At 47.9% G+C, this 16,396-nt stretch overlaps 1 protein-coding gene across 9 annotated transcripts in view; it reads right to left on the bottom strand.

The window, feature by feature from the left end:
* Window positions 1–16,396, bottom strand: part of LOC100118600 (protein rhomboid) — a 167,623-nt gene that overhangs the window by 30,727 nt on the left and 120,500 nt on the right. For all 9 annotated transcript variants that reach the window (XM_031922531.2, XM_032597067.1, XM_031922529.2 and 6 more), the window contains one exon: window positions 11,311–11,374. The gene's annotated coding sequence lies outside the window, so the exon portion shown is untranslated. The remainder of the gene's footprint in view (window positions 1–11,310; window positions 11,375–16,396) is intronic.

The raw sequence follows: 16,396 nt of genomic DNA, 5'->3' as shown, positions 1-16,396 counted from the left end.
GTGCACGAGAAATTATAAGCGCGATATGATTGAATTTGTGCGAGTCGCGCGCACGTTCTCGCATAATAAACGACGACGCGCTCGTGTCAACGCTCGTTCGCTATCAACTATACATATTCACCGGGAGAGTACACCGAGGCGAACGAGAGGGAGAGAGAGCAGATGGTCGCGCTCGATATGGCGACGAGTGAGCTTGATAAACACTGATTACCGTGCGAGCGGTGGAGGAGGAGGAGGAGGAGGAGGGAGAAAGGGCTACGGGATATAGATAAGCGCGAAAGCGAGGTTGTTCGATTTTCTTTATCGGCTGGAAATTGCCCTCGTTATCGGCTCGGGAGAGAAAAAGAATTCGCGTCCGAGTTAGGAAAAGTGCGAGCGTGACTGAGACAAAGAAAGAGATAAGCGGCGTAATGGCGCCAGCCGGGAGAGGGATGTACCCCGCGAGGGGCAATAATGGCTCCGGGATAAATTTTGCATTCGGAACCCTGAGCTATCGCGCCTGCTAAAGCTCTCGTGCGGTTACTTATTCGTACAACGGATTTGTACTATTTACTAACAATGCAGCAGATAAATATGAATAAGAGGAATTTTCATTCATTGGACGAATTATTCCACTAATGCGTCAGACAGGTAATTACTCAAAGTATACGGCATGCAACGCGAGGCGAAATCAAATTATAGCGCGTGTACAAAGATGTTCATAAGATGCGCTGTTTAGTGCACGCGGAGCGCAGCTGAAACGCGATGATTATTATTAGCTTGAATTTCTTAATACACGTTGCGTACCGAGCGCCGCGTGACTGTGCGCGCATTAAACGTCGAGGATAATCTTGATGAATAGCCTTATACTAATGCTGTGTATCAAAATTTCCACTTCGAGCACGCTGAAAATAAGGCGCTCTCGTGATTAATTATATACGAGGCGAAGTGCGCTTTGTCGTTTATCGAAATTTCGCTCGAAGCTTTTAAATATTCAATTTACTGTTTTAATGCAAGCACTCCAAATTAGGCTTCAGATCGACAAAGCGGTAAACCGATTAATATTAACGATCGCGAAAACTAGAGCGAGTGCGCGTATGCATAAGAAAAGTCCGTTCCCCCGACGAAGCGTAATTACTCATTCGCGAACACGAAGGCAGAGAGAAAGAGGGGAGAGGAGGGAGTAGCGGCTGCATCCACGGATTACGGGAATTAAAGCATCGGGTAAGGATTGCCGATGATAGCGTCGCTCTGCGGTTGATGGGAGAGAACAATGGAGAGCCGCAATGAAGAAGGCGGCTGGCGAAAACGAAAAGTTTCGTCAGCACAGCTGCAGAACGGCGCGTATCCGCGAGACTTGGAAACTCCTGCAGGCTTTTGCCTTTTGTCCGCGCGTTATTCCAAGCTGATATCGATCGGCAATTATTTTCGGATCTTACGGCTTGTTTGCCCACGCCGCCGCTTTGGGACTTTCTGCGACTGGCAATCATACTGCTCCTTTATTTTCAGATGCTTTTTTTATCTCTTTGCCCCGCTGCGTATCGCGTATAAAACAGCCGGAACGCGAAATTTAATATCGCTATTATGGCAGCGTTTGAAAATTTAAATGCGCGCACACAGGTATAATATAGCTACATTTAATCAGCGGAGAAACAGTCCAGCCAATATTGCCGCGAGCAGATCCGCCATTCATCCAAGAGAGAGAGAGAGAGAGAGAGAGAGAGAGAGAGAGAGAGAGAGAGAGAGAGAGAGAGAGAGAGAGAGCTAGCGCGAAAATATTTTCCCGAGCAGACGAGTCATTTCTCTCTCCCGTCGAGGGCGCGTCTCTCCCTTTCCCATTCACACATCGTCGCCCGCCTGCATTTTCCATCTATGGCTGCAGCGACAGCGAGCGATATAACCCTTGAAAGGAACATTCTTGCAGCTCGTATACGCTACTGCGAGAGGATTTAATTAAATTACATAACGTTATACCCACACACGCACACACGTATAGAGCGAGCTCTCGCGCGTACAGCGCACGGAAATTAAATGCCTCGCGTAGCTAATCTCCAGCGGCGCTCGTTCGCACGTACGGCCGAGGCACGCACGCGGGAATTCGCTCCCCCTCTCTCGACGCTCAGCAGATTTCTCCCTATATACATATACGCGCACGACGAGGCCGTTCGCACTTTATTCGGCTCGATGCGGCTGCACCGCGATTAGCCGCGACAATGAGCATTGCCCGGCTGCTACCGCTCTCGGTTTTTCGCTCCTCGCTAATAGACTGCGCCCGCGCGCTGCGGTTCCGCCGCGCTCGCAGTGCAGGAAAGTTAAATGGAGAATGTGTTCATTATACGGTTAGCTGCGGCGCAACGGTACTGGGAGCCTGCGGACGACCGAATTGAAAGCGCACTTTTAAGAAGGTCGTATCGTCGCGCGCGGGATATGGCGCCGTAAACGGTATACGGCTCCAGCGGCGTTTTAAAACAAAGAGCCCCTGCCGGCGATTGAAAAAGGAAAGCCCGTTGGAGAAGCAAGACGCATCGCGGGATTATTAACGCTGTGTGTACGCTGTAATAAACTGTCAGGCCGTAAAACAGATTTTTTCCACGCAATATCATTCAAAATACATGCGCATAGATCTATATGTGTGTGTACAGAGCGAGAGAGAGACTCGGTTATACGACGCGGCGAATAATAAAAGCTCCGAGGGAGCGACGTTATATACTTGCCACTGCGACGTCTCTCTCTCTCTCTTTCTCTCTCTCTCACTCTCTCTCTCTCTCACTCTCTCTCTTTCTCTCTCTCTTGCGCATCGAATGCATATCAGAGAGCGTCTTAAAGTCCTTTACTTCGGCGAATAAAAAATGGATCCCCTAGCCCTAGCGGCCTCGTGAAAGCAGTCCATAAACGGGTATATTAAGCGTCCTATACGAAAGGGAGAAAAGTCCGCGCAACCTGCTGTAAAAAGTACGGCCGCTGCTGCATCGCATCGGGCCGGGGAGTCGTTTGCATGAAACCGGAATATCACAGCAGTTGCGCGTAGCCATCGCTGTGCAGGCGCTGCGACCCCCCGGCCTTCAATAAAAGCTTGTACAAACAGCTGGAATTGGCCCACACCGGATGGTTTGTATTTATCGATTGAAAGGGCTGTTCCGAGAAAAAAAATAGTGCACAACCGATGAAAAAAGGGGGAGGGGGTGGTACAAGGAGTGATGCCGGCTCGCCGCGGAGGAACAAAAATTGGGACGAGAAAAATAAAGCTGGGGACCAATGTGTGCGCAGGGAATAGCCAAGGGTCGCTGGGAAATGGAAAAGGAAGCATTGGGAAGGCGGAAGCACAAGGACGAGATATGAGAGCGTATGAGGGAAGGAGTAGGGGAAACATCGCGAGTCGGGTCGTATAACGAGGAGAACACGCGCTGGAATATCCAGTTTATGGACACTAAAGGTGTGAACAATTACCGTCTTTATTAAGCTGGATGGTAGCGACGTGAAGATGCTACGCTTAAGGCCGGGTGGGATTCATAAAAAGGGAGGAATATTGTATGCCGCTGATTTTAACAAAGTTTCGATGATTTATTGATGCAATCTGCGAGTAAGAAAATTGAACCAATTGAAAAAAAAGGAAAATCGTCAAAAAGCATCCATTGCAATAGACGGAGGAAATAAGAGGGTGAAAAAATCGAGAACGAGTTAGCGGAGGGAGAGAAAGAGAAATGAAGAGATTTCGTGGAAAAAGCAGTGAAAACATTGTAAGTTTGGTCCTAATAGTGAGGTACATAAAAGAGCATAGTTATCGTGTTGAAACAGTGCCGGGGTAACGGAGCAATTTCCTTTTATTGCTGTTAAAAGCACAGACAATTATACCTTTCGCACATTTCACCCTTGTAGCTGCTCTGTTTTACGCATATACTTTTGCGTAATCAAGAAGAGTGTTCATTCGCATTCTTTGAGCTTTTGATAACTTAACTTCAACTAATAAATGTATGTATTTATAAGTTCACATCATCGCATTACGCGTTATAATTTCTCAATTTGTCGTGTCACTTTATCCATAATTATAACTTATTATAGCATTACGCGTTTGTTTTAACTGGTGCCACATGTAATTATGTAAAATGTAAATTGGGTACGGCTTACAGTAACGAATTTACGCACGTGGGCTCACAACCGCTGCTAATATTTCGTATCACCTACATTCTTAATATATTAGTGCATCAGATCAACATCGCTAATCTCCGAATAATTTTAAGCGCGAATCAACTCGTTCACACAACTCTACCGCAATCCAACTTGCGAATCAAATCGCGTGCTTGCACGTCCGTCTAACAGATTGCCGGTTATATTCGGGCCTCGGCAAAATGAATTTGAATATCGACGAATGATCGAATGCAAATTCTCGCCAACTAGCCGAGAAAGGGAGATAAGGTATATTCGTTAAAGCTAGATAGACAGCTGGGAAAGAGACAGGAAACCAGCTCGTGTGACGCCGTTCGCCGAGTACAGAGCTAAAGGGAGAAATGCTCGTCGGAGCGCGAGATAAAGGGAGATTCGCAGATTGGACTGATCGCTGCACGTGTGTGCCTGCACTGGATTGAGTTACAGAAATTTCGCGCTTTAGTAGAAGAATATAAGAAATAATCTCGAATAAATTCAGATTTTCGTACGTCTGATGGACGAACGTTTCACTGTGTTAAAACGCCTAAGTTCTCGTCAAGCGATACCGTTTCGCTGAAGCGTAAAGCTAGACGCTGCGTATGTGTGTGTGCCAAGAAAACATTTGCTCCGGTAAGGCAATAAACGATATTGAATCGCTCTCGCTGTTTTTCTTGCCGCGCTTACCAAATCAAACTCCACGAACTTAGTCCAGTCCATTCAATCAAACGAATCTTAAAAAATTCCGCGAACGCGCTGTAAAAAAGAAAACAAACAAAAGAAAAAAGCAGCTCGGCGGCCTCCATCGGAGCGAGAAAAACAGTTGTTTTCGAAACTCGTAAATTCAGCGCGGCCCATAAAAAAGGGACAAAACGAAGGAAAGGAGAAAAAAGCGCGCCCGAGCTACAGCTACAGCTTGGGGTGTGACACAATTTTATCGCCGCGCACAGCAAGCAGAAGTCCGGACTTTTTCCCCCGAGCGCGGCCATTACCGAAATTTCGATTTTTCACACGCTAGTCGCTCGCTTTTATTTCTACGCTCTCTCATTCTCTCGACGGAATTCACGCGCCTCCAGGGAGAAAGCTGCACTTTTCATAGACGCGAGAGAGTCCACTTTCTCTCTCTCTCTCTCTCTCTCTCTCTCTCTCTCTCTCTCTCTCTCTACCTCTCGGTGTTTGCCGAACGAGCGATTGAATTTGCCCCCGTTCGAAGCAACTATTGCACATACGCCGCGCAAAGTTTATTCTGCGCCGGGCGCGCGGCAAACACGAAAACTCTTTGACGCACTCTAGGAAACCACGGCTGCCTCTCGCTCGGCGTTTCTCCGCCTCCGCCCGATGGTCGTTGCACTAGTGTACAGCCTATACGTGCGCGGGGGCGTCTGCTCGTGTGTTTTCGCTCGGTCGGGCCGTTGCCTAATTACATTTTTCCGGCTGATCGGACGGAGGATCGAAGCTTTGAACCTCGACTCCTCCCTCGCTATCTCGACGCGTGTCTCTCTGTTTCTCCGCTCGTTATACGCTGTATACATCGCACTCGCTCTTTGCCGAAGAGCAACCACTTATACGGAGTCGACGGACGGGCGAAGCGTGATTTTGAATTTACCGCCCGGTTTCTTTGGCCTTGTTATATTTCGCTCTCTTTTTCCGGTTGCTGTGCAGGGCTTTTCGACTTTCGCTCTGGTGACTCCTTCGGGGTGATTAATAACTTGTATACGTACAACGGAGGTATAAGGCAACAAAGGAAGCTCAAAGGGAAGGATTTTTACGCGGCTTTCGCCGTAGATTAATGAATACTTTGTTATTGGAACGGTTAATTAACATTTTGAGCGAAAGGCCCTCGAGCGCGTAATGCGCTTCAATAACATTCGCCTCCAGCACTCGAGCTGCGGTTATAATAGGCGCGTTGCGGGAAACGCGTAACAGAGAATAATGACCCGGAGCACATTATCATGCACTTTACGCTGCGGGAAAAACGAAATATGCTCGTTTTCGACTCGCTTCCAGCTGCTCCGCGAAATGTACACTATACGCCAGCCGATGATCGCCACAAGCGCGTATACAAAAAGTCCAACGGTTATAAGTACTCCGCGGTCTAGTATTATACCGAGAAAAGCAACGCGACATTCCGCGTTTGATCTCCCGGGAGAGCCGGCCATAATACGCAGTTTAAGTGGAGGTCACATTCGAATGCTCGGCAGAGCGCGCGCATTCGCGTTTCAACTTCGCCCCCCACATCCGCTCTGGGCTCTATAAGTGTTCCCCGATGTGCATATAATACGAGAAGCAAATCTTGCTCCGATGTATCCCATGCGCGTAAATGGAGTAAGTTTCACCGACACCGCTTCATCTTTCGCTTGCATCTTTTTCGGGGCCGCGCGCGTGTTTCTCTCGGCCAGCGCAACTTTATATTCGAAAAACAAGTTCGCTCGGACTGCGACGCGAGACAGCTGCGGAGTATAGCGAAGCTCAAGTGAGAGGAAGCAAGACGATGGATATACGAAATTGAGCGTGTAGGCGAGACGGTTTTTCGGAAGCCGTGTGCGCCGAGCGAACTTTATGATTTGAAAAGTGCCGCCGCTCGGATATGTACAGACTTTTATTTCAAGCGAGTCTGGCGCAGCAAGACCTGTTCTACTTGGAGCCGATGCGTCTCTTTCATAAATTGGTGTGCTTGCGCCGCGGGTATTATCGGTTGACGGGGCCGTCGCGGCGATATAATCGATAAAGCTCATCTAAAAGCAAAGTTGCGGGGTCGGCGATTAATAATCAGCAGCTCATTAGCCGTGTATGCATTTTGGAAAATCAATCAGGAGCGCTCTAGCCCCGAGCGTCGAACGCAGGAGCGAAAAGAAGCACAGGCGTTTAATTCGCGCGTCTAAAAGCGTGCTCGCGCGCAGAACAAAGGAGATTATATGCGCGGGGAAAACAATTAAAGTTCCTCGCTCATAATCCGCATACCGTATCCGAAGCGTCCGGAGACTCGTAAATTCGCAGGCGGCGGACAGCGCAGTTATACAAGCCAAGAAATTACACGGCCGGCCGGCGAAACGGAACGAAACGAGAGGAGACAGTATACAGGGTGTGCATCGCGATACGCGTAATAAAACATTTTAATTGTTAAAATTCCATCCCTCTATCTCTGCCTGGCGCTAGCCGTCGTAATCGCCTTACATCTCCGCCCGTATCCGTATACGTATACATAAAACAACGTCGCGTCAAAAGCGCCGCGCATATCAATCCGTATACGTATACATCAGTCGGCGTCGGATTTTTTCGCGCCGCCCTGCAGCAGCAGAGGATAAAGCGTGTGCGCGGCGCACACCTCGGCGCGTCATCGATTGGAAAAATCTCGAGGACAGAGCGAGGAACCGCTGAAAAGAGAGGAAACCGCCAATGGACATCCGGCCCAGCTCGGAGCACACATCAGCGTTAGTTCCATCTATCTTTCTCGCGTGTCTCTTTGAACTGCTATTCCTCGCGCGCGCACACCTCTATTTTTCGCTCCCGGTAATTCTCGCCTCTCTCCATCCCTTACTCCGAGCCTTCGTACGCTGGCAGCGCGTCCGGTACAGCGGGGGGAGATAGGGCGATGGTTTTAATCGCGTCGTCGTCGCCGAACGGATGAAAAACGTCGCGTAATAAACGAGTGATTATACATGGCCCGAGCTTATACGCGCAGGAAAAACGTGGCGTCGGAGAATTCCAACGTACGACACGGGTGGCGAAAAATCGCCGGCGCACCGTATAACGAGTCGCTCGCGACGACCAAAGGGAAAAAACGCGATTCTGCGATCTGCACGAGGAACGGCCGGAAAAAGAAGCAGGAGATATGGCGGGCACGAGCTCTGCGGACGGCCAAGTGATTGTCGAAGGGGGAGAGCGAGAGAAAGAGTCGGACAAAAACGAGCGAGGATTTAAATGTTTCCGGAGCTTCTGCGAAGAAAGCTCGCGGTGGAAAATTCACTTCGGGTCGCGTAAAAACGTTCCGCGGGTGCGTATTCGAAGCAGCTCACGTACCCCCGGTGGACATATATCAGGAAAAAAACGCGAATATTGCAGTGACTGAAAGGCCAAAGTGCCGAGCGGGCGAAATGAGGGACTGAAAAGACGTAGGGGGCGTGCAACTGAATGGCCGATAGGAGCTGCTCTCTCGGACCGCGCTCTATTTCATGCGCAGGTTCGCGCTCTTCTTCTCGTCGCCTTAGCGAGACGCGAATGCTGCGGCGAGGCACTATGCGGGATCGGATGTGCGCTGAGTACGTCCTATAACCGCTGAAAGAGCCAAGCGCTGCAGGGCATGAATGCGATGAAAGAAACGCCTATACCGGTATATAATGCACGAGTGAAAAGTGATGGGCCGACTGGATTGACTGCAACTGGCTGTATAGTATAGAATATTTATGACGAGTGAAATGACGGATGCACGGCCGGCGAGATCGTTATTTATTTATGCGAATATGCGGGGATTATATTCGTATACGTGAACACGCGCTCGCACACGCGCACGCGCTCGTTAATAAATAAATCGCTCACAAACAGCCAGAAAGTCGCGAGTCACGTATGAATGATTCATCTTTTTTTTACGGCCATGTGCTTTGAGTTTGAATAAATGCGCGCTTTAATTAAAACTCCGTCATTACCGCGCATTGTTCGTATTTGATTATCCCCAGCTGTGCGCTGCACGCCTGGATTATAAGCGAAATCCTTTATTAACGCGCGAAACGAACGATAATCTCATTTTTTATAGCCTGGATGTTCATAACAAATTCCCCGACAAAGAACCGACGACTGTCAATCGGCGTGCGTTTCTCGAACGCGAATTCCATTATGAATAAACTCGAAACCTCTGAGCTATGGGCGTTAGCGCGAAAAAAGGTATACGGCTTGATCGGGCAAAATCCAATAAAGTCTAATTGGAAACGACAATTTCAGATAATAAAGTTGTATAATCTTTTCCGAAAGCTGCAATTAGCTCGTTACGGGAAGAGCGATAAAAAATTGAAAATAACTGCCGCAAAGTGCAAAGGAAATAAAAGCGCCGAGTGGTGAGCTGCGCGAGGGTAGGAAAAAAGAGAGAGGAGAGAAAAGAACGCGCAGGACTAATCGTGGCTGGCTTCAATGAAAGATTTTTACGATACAGCGAGGCTGCAGCGCGCACTCGAGACTCGCAGAGCGCGCTGGCGACGGCTTCGAGTGGTACTTCGATACAATTTACCACTCGGCGATATGACGCTCGGCGAGTACTACTACGTCTCTCTTTTCCAAGAGAGCCAATCGACGCCCCCGTCATTTTCAAGTACATTTCCGAGACAACTGTCGCTCGCCCCTATACCTTCGCGAAATGAACTCGCGTCCGCGCACGGGTAACCATTGTATCGGTTACGGCTATTCCTATAAGAGTATCGCCAAGTAGGATATACATTTGTGCTAATTATTTTCGCCCAGAACCCCGGCGATGAAATAACGAACAACGCGTATTCTCAAAGAACGATTATTAGTCAAAGGATTTCTTTTCGGTACGTATTTTCGTGCGGTGCGCGTCAGCGAGATAATTATTCCGGCAACAGGAGCAAAACTCGACTGCGCCGCAGAGCAGCTGGGCGTAATTATCGCGCGGGCGCGCGTGAAACGCCTAGAGAGCGCGGCGTATAATGATATTCGTCGGACTAACAAGCGCGCGCGCGAGCTTTTTCAATCAAATCGCAAGGGAAAAAAGGCTTTTCACGCGAGCCGCGGAGAAGAAAAAAAGTATATCGCCCGCAGGACGCGTATATTATTCATATAACGAATCACACAGCCGGCCGCGCGAGCCCGCCATTAAAACGCGCCGCTAATTGTGCGCGCCGCGGCAACTCGTAAAATTTACATACGCCGGCGATGGTGGCGACGGCGGTGGGTGCAACCACCCTACAAATGGAAGCCCTAGTCCCCGACGCGCGCGCGCTCGAACGCGCCCCGGAATTTAAATAAATTTCCGCGGTAATATTATGGCGCGAACCTGTCGGCGCGCGTTATTATTATTTAGGGCTTCGCGCGCGCCAGCCTGCGTTATATGCTACTGGGACGCCAGTACGTATACGGGTTAGCTTTAAACACTGACACGATACAAACTGCGCGCTGAAGGAATTCGAACCGGCGCGTTTTATTCAGTGCGAAATACACTCGATGATTTTATAACCCGAGTTGTAATAGGTGGAAATTTGTTAATCGACGTTTCTTGAAACGACAGTTTAAATTCGTGCGAAATTCATCAAACGCTGGTCTCCCAACTTTTATGGACCGCTAAAACAGCGTGTATTTCAGCACTCGACGGGGCCCCTATATATCCGCAATACACGGAAGAAAAAGCATTGCGAATATACGCCGGCGTCTGCGGGTGTACACACTGCATCAGCAAAAAAAGAGCTCCATGACAAACAAAACCGTTGCCACGCCGCGACAGAACTGGATTCTCTCAGGCATAAATCCCGCGGCGAAGACAACAAAACGACGTCGTGCTCTGACGCGGCAAAAGTCGCCGGCTCGCTTTTTAATAAAAGCATTTGTCGTCGCTCTCTTCGGCGAAATAAATATCGCGCGCTCGCGCTCGGGGAATCGGCGACGAATTCATTTGCACCGCGAGCGCGCTGCGGAAACCCTCGGCATAGCGAGGCTTTTTTTACATCTCCGATGAAAGCCGCGCTCGAGCTTTTATTTTTCGATTCTCTCTCGCGGTTCTCGCTCAGGTGTTGCGCCGCGTACTTTTAATTAGGACGAATGTTCGATTGAACGAGTCGTTCTTTTTTTTTGCAGACGCGAGGCATGAAAGTATTGGATTATACGAGAGGGGGAAAAAGTAGTTTGCGGTTGCACGTGATGTATGCGTGTGGCGGAGGTGTAACAGTTGAGAGCGGCAATTGCGAGCAGAGGCGCGAGCGATACGATTTATATAATGACGTACCTTTGAATACTCTGCCTGACGCTTGATGTGCTTACAAAGCTTACACGACTTTGGTATGTATTATTGAGGAGCGTTATATACGCGAGCGCGCTATTATGCGCAGCAGCGTATTATGGTATAATCTATTCATTAACCTATATTACGCTGTATCTCGTTCGAAGAATCAGAAATGCGCTGCTTTGGCAGCTGAATACGTTCGACTAAACCGACTAATACCGTCGTTATTGTATTGATTATGCGCTACGTACCTTTAGGATGCGATTCTGCCGTCGAATTGGATTATGTACTTCCCTCACGCATCATCTTGGTCACCTGGAAGCAAAAATTGAAAATTGTTTATTTATTCTCAATTAGAACTGGGAAAATTACAAGGCTTACAGACGGGAATCGACTATAGAATGCTTTCACCCTGCATAAAGCTAACGCAAGGACCCGTTTATTAGTTAATCCCGGACGCACATCGAACCAATCGATCAATAAATTTACAAACACGCGTTAAATCGAAACGACAAAGGCTCTTGATATTCCATGAATATTAAAGCACCTCTGTTCTTGTATGTTCAACGGGTATGCAAATGTTGCTAACGGGAGTATAAAAATATCGGATGAATAAAAATAGCAAAACCTATAGCATGGGAATAATCAGGAGAGAGAAAAAGAGAAAGATCGAGGGAAGCATGCGATAAAAAATAGCGAATCAGCTCCCTATTAAACTTCACCTCGAGCGCTTTTCTTGTCACCGAAGCACCACTTGTGGGTGATAAAAGCGTATCGCAGCGCGCCGTAAAGAGGAAGAGAGAGAGAGAGAGAGAGAGAGAGAGAGAGAGAGAGAGAGAGAGAGAGCGAGAGAGAGAGAGCGAAAGAATGGAAAGGAAAAACGCTTTAGCGATGGAAGCCGAGCTAGGGCTGAGTCGAAATACACCTAAATGCATCGATAATTGCATCAGCCTAGTGTCGAGCAGACAAGAAAACGATCGCGCAGGATTAACATTTCGCCTCGGAAGCTAAAGACTCGTGCTTTCGTTCTTTCTCGAACGTTTCTATATTTCTCGATTCTCTCGGTCAATCGACTCCCGCCCTCTCCCTCTCGCGCGCGCGCGGTCGGCCGCGCCTTGTCTCTCGTGCTCTCTCGGCTCGGCGCGTCTGTATCCGTTTCTCTATATCTCCTCTGCTTCGCTTTTAATGCTCCTCTCGAGTATTGCTTTTATTCCGGCCGGGTTTATTCGATACTTATTTTTCCTCACCGGACTTTTATATTTTATTCTGGATGTTTCTGGAATAGCAATCACAGTATAGGGAAAGGCATAGCATGTTTGCACTGGATTTAACGGTAATGTCCGCGAGTGCTCGGCAAGAATTCAGGAGAATTCTGTCGCGATGCGTTTGAAAAGATTTTGATCGAGAGGATTGCTCACAAATGTTTCACGTGAAATCGGAATTCGATGCACGCGAGTACTTACGAATTTTACAAACTACAACAGGAGACGCGACTGGCGGTGTCATTTAGATTTCAACAGGTATTGTTTAGCAGCACCTTGATTTCGCACTTTGCGACGTAAACGCGCTAAATTCTTGATAAAATAAATTATCTTCTTTCGAAAAGTGTCACAAGCCACGTTTCCGCAAAAGTTCCTCATCGAATCCCTCCCAACTGTCGATGAATTCGAGTTCCCCGGACTTTTCTTGACAGCGCGTCCCAGTTTGCTTCTTTGAAAGCTTCTGGTGCTGTCCAGAAGCCCAAACATCCCCTGACGCTACCAATGTCCCATTCGCCAAAGCCCACCTGCACGCTGACCGAACCTGGGTTTTTCCTTTAAATCCTCCTGAGCCTTTACTTTCGGTAAATCTATGTAGGTGACTGCTGCACCGAGGGGACTTTTCTCGGTTTGGCACTGATGACGCGAGCGCGCAGACAGCCGCGTGAAATGAATGAAAAATACGAGGACGTCGTTCTAGTTTTCGCTGCGTTATCAGTGGTAGCGGCTGACGAAGCCTCTGAAAATGCTCTCAACTTATTCGCCGTCGGCGGTGGGATTCAGTATATTGCCGCGGCGGTAGTTTTCCAGGTGTACTCGGCTTGGAAAACTCGTTGTGGAACAGAGTGTAGGACATCGACTGCTGAAAGTTGACGAAAACCGATATTTCGCTTTGAAATTTTTGTCGGCAGTAAAAAAGTTCATTATTCTAGTTTCAATTTGGTTCCGCAATTTTATTTGCTGATTGCTGCGAGCAACTTAGCATGAAACAATCATTTTGCCAGAGTTTTTACCAAAACAATTTTTACGAGAAACTACCGTTTTTATTTATTGAGATAGTATATTGATTGGTTCATTCGATACTGCTTTGAAATTGGAAAAGTATAGATTTACGAAAACAAACGTCAACAATTGGAATACAAATCGGGAAAGCGAAATTGCCTTTCACTGTGTTTAACTATAGAGAACGAGTGTTTCTCGATGAATGACGATAAAAAAGTATCAACGTAATAAAGACGTAGCTGCAAAATTAATTGGAGGGGCGTACTCTTCAGCAAAAAGTGAAGCTCGCGCGTTTCTCAAAAATCATCGACAAAGCTGCATTCGCCATTACAAAGTGTGTACAAGACCCCGACAAATGGGGGTCAGAACTAATCAAGCGAAATAGCATTTAACCTAGGAGAAGTACCGTATACAGTAGGTTGCGTGCAGCGTAGCCACACGGGCAGGTTGGCGCAACACACACTGACAGAGATGGAGCGATTGCACGCGCACACGCTTACGTGTTACTTTGCGTGGCTGCAGGGGCAGAAGGAGGTCTACGGGCCAGCGAGGTGGGAGCGAAGGCATCGATTTAGTCACACGGGCAGGGCATGAATAATTTTCCAGCCAATGCTGCTGGATGGCCTAAGCTGCACTATTACAAACTGATTTCAAACAGTTTCGGGCTCGCTCGGCTCGAAGACTCGAGACTTCAGGGGCGATCATGAATTTTTCAATCTCCATTTTCCTTCGCTGCACTTTGCTCCTGTCGCTATATATAAGCTGCTCGTGTATTCATCATCAATCCTCTTTGACTCGCTGCCTCTTTCTTTTCGCTCCGTCGATTCATCGTGCATATTTTATTTATCTGCAGCTCTTTCTTCCTGCCTCCGTGTACGACGAAGAACTATATGATGCAGTCGATTGCGCCGAATTACACTCGCTGATTATACGCGGGCGCTCGCTTCGTCGAACTTTATACAGCTTCGGTTGAGAAGCAGCTTATACTGGAAAAGTCCGTTTCTTTCGTGTCGCGAGTGCACACCTCTTTTTCCCTCCCCCGCAAATTCGTTCGTATTTCTCACAGATATGAGATCTCGAAGAAGAGTACGCCGCGCGACTGGAACTTTTTCCAAGTTCGTGACACCTGGAACGAAAGACGTTTCGCCTGCGCAAGTTTTGTCTTTTCGTTCTCGAGCTTCGCTTTTTCCTCGCTGCTGCTGCTTCTTCTTCTTTTTTCCCCCTATACACTCTCGTTCAGCGCTCCTTTTATCGCGTCGCGGATAAAAGCCGAAGCGCCGGCCGCGAATGCCGGAATGAGATGCCATTGGCTTTTATGCGAATTCCGAAAGCGTTATAGAGAAATTTAAAATGTCCCGGCTCGAATTACTCGCGAGCTTTTTTCTATACGCGTCTGCGGGTACACGACAGTATTATCGGCTCGTCTGCGTCTTGCTCCGCAATTCTACCTAATGACGGACGGAATAATATCGGCGCAAAACGCGATGCTAATGTGCGAAATCTCGAGAGTCTCGGTGTGGCGGGTTTCGCCTTTCGCAAAACCAATATTTTCCTTCTGCCGCGCGCTCGGAGCGAAGAAAAGAAGACGGGATAAGTCATGCAGCCGTAACAGCGTTAAAATGCACGCGCGAGCACGAGACTTTTCCTTCCGCTCGATTTCGAAGTTACTCGCAGGCTGCGCCGCCTCTCCACTATATACACGTATACAATATCGAAGGCAACGCGGTATGTGTATTATAGAAGCGGCGCGGAGGTGCAACGCCGTAAAGTCGAGCTGTCGATCTGACGAATGGACACGATAGATCGGCTGGAGCTGCGGAGCGCGCGGGCGCGAGAAATCGACTGGATTTTTACCTTCGCGCTTCGGCTACCCCTTACTCCCTCTCTCTAGCGCGCGACTTTTCAAAGAACGAATATCTTGAGAAATAAAGGAAAAAAGCGAGGGAGCTCTTCTCGCTTTTTTGGTGGATGGCGCGCGCGCGCGAGCGTAAAGTGGAGCTGTCGATCCGAGACTCCGCGGCGACGTCGACTGGGAATTTCGTTACCCTCCGAAAACGGATTTTCTCCCAGCCGAGCGAGTGAAGTGCAATTTAAAAAAAATATTCAGAAAGCCTTCGCTCGGATTCGACAACGCCGCGCGCCGCGGAGAGTCCGTTTAAGCTCTCGAGCCGTTCACCCTTTCTACGTCTTGCTTATTTATTTACAGCGAGAGATGGGCCGAGACGTAATCTTTTTCCACGCTGTTTACTCTCTTTTCCTCTTTCCTGGTCTTGCGAACGTATTTTAGGCCAGAGAGTGCCTTCGATTGTTCTTCCGGCGCTGCGCCGCGAGCTTTTGTTTTTCGCTGAAGGTTTGTATGGAACGGGAGCTTTTCTTTCAGCCGCTAAAAAATAAATTTGAAATGGTGTACGTCGAACTTTTTCTTAGCGAACCTTTATAAGCTTTATAACGGAAATTTAACAGTATATAAGACAACAAGATATTATACTTGATGACATCAATTTTTTTCTTTATAAGCAGATTGCGATGAGAGTAACGGAAAAGTGTCTGTGCGCCACCTATCGACGCTAGCCGAAAACTAACAGAGTGTCCCAAAGCTTGAGCGGTGGAGGAAAGTCCAGTCCAAAACTGTTTTGCTTTTACGAATACTAAATTGCTTAGCTCTATATGACACTAGAACCGATTTCACATACCATGTAACACTGGAGCTATTGCAATTAATGACCGAGCTTTTGCTGTTTATCAGTCGAATGTTAATAACATTGTGGATTGGCCTGTAATTGGCTTTCGGCATTGGCTTTCAGCGTGAATTCGTGATTGCACTTTGATGTGGCTTTGTGGCATATCTGACAGTAGAGAATTAATTTATTTAGCTAACCCGGATCCCGAGAAAATACAATCAGTTCAGCAGTGTATCGAGTTTGATGTGCACACGATGTAAGTACGAAACTTTTCCTTATTGCAGTTTCACGTGAATTATAGAAAAAGATCGCAAATAATTAATACAATTGCTGGCTCAATATAGAATTAATGAATTTTGGATGAAAATATTTTATTCCACTGTATTATTTACGCT

This window comes from Nasonia vitripennis, chromosome 2 (genome assembly GCF_009193385.2).
Source record: "Nasonia vitripennis strain AsymCx chromosome 2, Nvit_psr_1.1, whole genome shotgun sequence".
NCBI lineage: Eukaryota > Metazoa > Arthropoda > Insecta > Hymenoptera > Pteromalidae > Nasonia > Nasonia vitripennis.
This window is presented reverse-complemented; position numbering and strand designations above follow the sequence as displayed.